The sequence below is a fragment of the Rhineura floridana genome, chromosome 1 (assembly GCF_030035675.1).
Source record: "Rhineura floridana isolate rRhiFlo1 chromosome 1, rRhiFlo1.hap2, whole genome shotgun sequence".
Taxonomy (NCBI): Eukaryota; Metazoa; Chordata; class Lepidosauria; order Squamata; family Rhineuridae; genus Rhineura; species Rhineura floridana.
Window position 1 is genome coordinate 242,831,608 of NC_084480.1, and position 3,861 is coordinate 242,835,468.

Consider the following 3,861-nt stretch of genomic DNA (forward strand, 5'->3'; position numbering starts at 1 on the left):
GTCCCTAACTAAGCTACCTAGGCATACTCTGCAGCATGTGAAGATTCAGCAACCAGATCAGGGGGGTGCTGCCTTAAGTAGGGAAGGTCTTTGCCTGCAATCTCTGACTCCTTCGAAGTCTCACCTTCTCACGGCATCTCGTGCGGGGCGAAGGGGGGCGAGCCTCCACCGGCTCATCTGACAGTACAGGGTCGATAGATGCCTCAGGAGGTGGGAAAGCATTTGAAGTGCCAGGCAGAGAGTCCTGGGGGGGTGGAGCTGGTGCACCCGCCTGGTCATCCCCCAACAGCTCTGTTGGGGCGTCTGTAGGTGGAGTGAAGTCTGTTTTGGCGGGAGAACTGTCTGTGGGAACTGGCAGGCTGTCAACTACTCCCCCTCCCTCAATGTCCTCGAAAGTCTCCTCTACCTCTGATTCCTCCCCCTGCTCTATCTGAGGAGGCTGGGGCTCAGCCGACTCCCCTCCCTGATCCTCCTGGGAGAGCTGGGGCTCAGCACTATCACTTCTTTCTTCTGGCTAATCCACTTATCTTTTCTCTTAGACTTTCCCCCCTCCCTCCCCCTTCTTTCACCAAACTCTTTAGAAAAGGACAAGAACAATTAGAGAGCCTAGGAACCCGCAACAACGGACTGCCAGTGGTGCGGCTCACACCTTCTCGCCTAAAAGAAGAGGCACGGAGGCAGTGGCAACTAGTCTTTGGTGATTCATAGCCTCTTCTGAAATCTAAAGGAGAGCAGCAGCAAAAGGATGCACATTCTGGTTTTGCCACGAAGAATAGCAGGAAAGGCGGGAAAGCAGAAAGGTGGGAAAAGCTGCGCTATGCCCCTATGCCAATTCAGGCATCTCCTACCCCCACCATAGAATTGAATGGCCTGGTAAAGTTCACCCATGATGGCCAGCAGCCCCCTGGAAGGACATAAACACACACAAACTAGTGAGATGGAGGAAGAGCAGTCACCATCTCTCTCCCACCACTTGGAGCAGGCCTTGAGAGTGTGGGAGTGCCAGAGGGAGGGGGTAAGTAGCACTTCCCCCCTCCCCCTCCATCCCGGGGCAGGAAGATTTCCAAAAGTTTCTCAGTTGGGTCAGAGGGGTGGTGGCAAAAAAGGTTAGGCAGACTGGGACTGCCTGGTCAGGAACCAGCCCCAGGCCCTGCACTTCTCAGTTGCCCATTCCTCAAAAGAGAAGGCATCACCTCCACAAGGGGCAAAAAAGGAGAGGTGGACAAAGTTGCAGTCCCCCACAACTTCCTCATCTCTCTTCTCCATATCCATTTCATCTGCTGCTTCTTCCTCACCAATTTATAGGAAGAACCAGAAGGGCAGGCATAGGCATAAGAGGGCCCATTCTTCCCATAGGCAGAAGGGAAGACATAGGACCAAAAGGAGATTCAGTAATAAGGCCGCCACTGCCTTAGGGCTTATATCAGGTTTGGGGCACTCCTCATCCTCATCAGACAGGGAGGAAGGGGAACTATCTGAGGAAGAATTGGAAGCCCCTCCCTCAAAGGGGAGACTCTTCCCTGCAGAGGTTTTTCCTGCAATTCTTGCCAAAACCAGGCAGATCCGGGAATTACCTGAGGAGCAACCTAAGGAAGCTGATCCAGCTGCTTCTACTTCCTGCAAGGGGTCTAAATCAGCCTTCCTAGAAGGCCACCCCAGAATAGCTACTCTCCCTTTCCTGGTCTCTTTCCAGGAGTTGTGGTCAGCAGAGTGGGTGACTCCAGGTAAACATAAACTGCTGCACAAGCTGGTTGGCAAGCATTACGTCTTTGCCCCCATGGTGATGGAACAGCTTCGAACACCAGCAATGGACCAGCCAGTGGTAGCTCTCTATTCCTCTGCGGTTCTTCCAATAGAGGGGGAAGGGGGACCCAAGGATGCTTGTGACAAGAGGGTTGAGGTGGCACTGCGCAGACACTTCAAGGCATAAGGCGCTGCTTTCAGAGCCTCAGCAACTGCATCAGTATTCTCCAGAGTGAACATGATGTGGGTGGACGAGTTGGCCAACAAAGAGGACATTCCCAAGAGCATCAAAGATGGTCTGAAGAAGATTTCTCTGGCAGCAGCCTTCCAAGTGGATTGCACATGGGGCGCTATGATGTTTAATGCCAGGGCAATGGCCTCCAGCAAAGTGGCAAGACATAACCTGTGGCTCTGTCATTGGGACATAGACCCAGGATCCCAGGGACGTCTGGCCAACTCTCCCTTCAGGGGGGCCAAGATTTTTGGGGAAGCACTGGAAAAGGTCCTTATTGACTCTAGGGACAAGCAGAAGGCACTGCCAGAGGCAAAGAAAGACAAACATAAGCAGATTTAGTCCTTTTGGAGCTCAAAGCCTTTCCATTGCCAAAACTTGTCATCAGGATACAAGGCTCGGTGGGGGAGACAAGATAGCTACACAAGTTTCAACCAATCAAGATCCCATCCACCTCCTCACCCCTCCCAATCAAAGTTCCAGAAAGGAGTGAAGAAGGGACAGTCATCCTGACGCCCAGTCATCGGGTCTCCAGGGACCCATGGGGGATGCCTGCTCAACTTCAAGACAGTCTGGACCATGACAATGTCCGATCGCTGAGTCTTTGCAACAGTTTCCTGAGGATACTTCTTGGAATTTTTAAGGTGCCCCAGAGAGAAATTCATCAGGAAGTTGACCGAGTTGGACAAACACAGGGCCTTCCTCATGGCCATACAACATATCCTGGACATCAGCGCAGTGGAACCAGTACCAGCTCAGGAAAGAAACAGGGGAGTCTACTTAATTTTCTTTCTTGTCTTGAAAAAGAATGGACAGACAAGGGCTATTTTAGATCTCAAATGGCTCAACCGGAGAATGGCTTACAAGAAATTCAAAATGGAAACCTTGAAATCCATCTCAGAGGCCATCAACCAAGGTAATTGGATGGCTTCCATAGACCTGTTGGAGGCATACTTCCAGTGCCGGTGCCAGGCTATTTTGCACCCTAGGCAAGGCTAACTACTTGCACCCCCCCAAAAAAATTGCTAACTTCAATTTTCAAAAACAGATGTCTTGTAGAAAAAATGAAAAGCGCAAAACTTGAAACTGCTAAATTTATTTTAAATTGCAAGAATAAGCAATACAACAATCTTTGATTATCTTTCTCAAATACAAAAGAAAATGTTTTAGCACACAAATCATTTTGAATAATCTTGTGAATTGTGATGTTAAAATTTAAGTCTCTTAAAAGTTTCAATTTCAGGCACATCAAAATCTCACTTTGCGTGCCTTTTCCTTTGCACATTTTGTCACCAATTCATTCAGGTCAAGCACTGATGCTTGGGCATGTTCAACTGATACAGTTGCCAAGCCAACTAGTCTGTTTTGCAACATTGTTGAGCATATGTTTTATAAGTTTGAGCTTTGAGAAACTGCGTTCACCACTTGCCACTGACACTGGAAGTGTGAGAAGGATCCTTAGAGCAACAGAAACATTAGGCACATTATCCAGGAGTTTTTGTTGTAGTATGAAGAGAAGTACTCCTTATGGCGGCATGACTTTGGAAGTCTTCGAGCTATTGAGTTCACAGCACGGATCTTCAGCATCAATATCTTTGTTTCCATTGTGCATCAATTATTTTTCCAAATTCTTGCAGGCCTTAAGTACATCTTCAGCAGATTTTTTGTTGATACTGTATATATCATACAGGAAGCCAAACAGGGAATTGACTTCAAAAAGGATGTTGTACAATGTAACAAGGGATACCACAAACTTGAACTTACAAATTGCATCACCAAGAGCCTTAGCTTCAATTCGGGAAGTATTTCCAGATAAACCTTTTAGGCTTGTGCCATCAAAGATCTCTATTAAAGCATCATATATACTACCAAGATGATATCTCAGT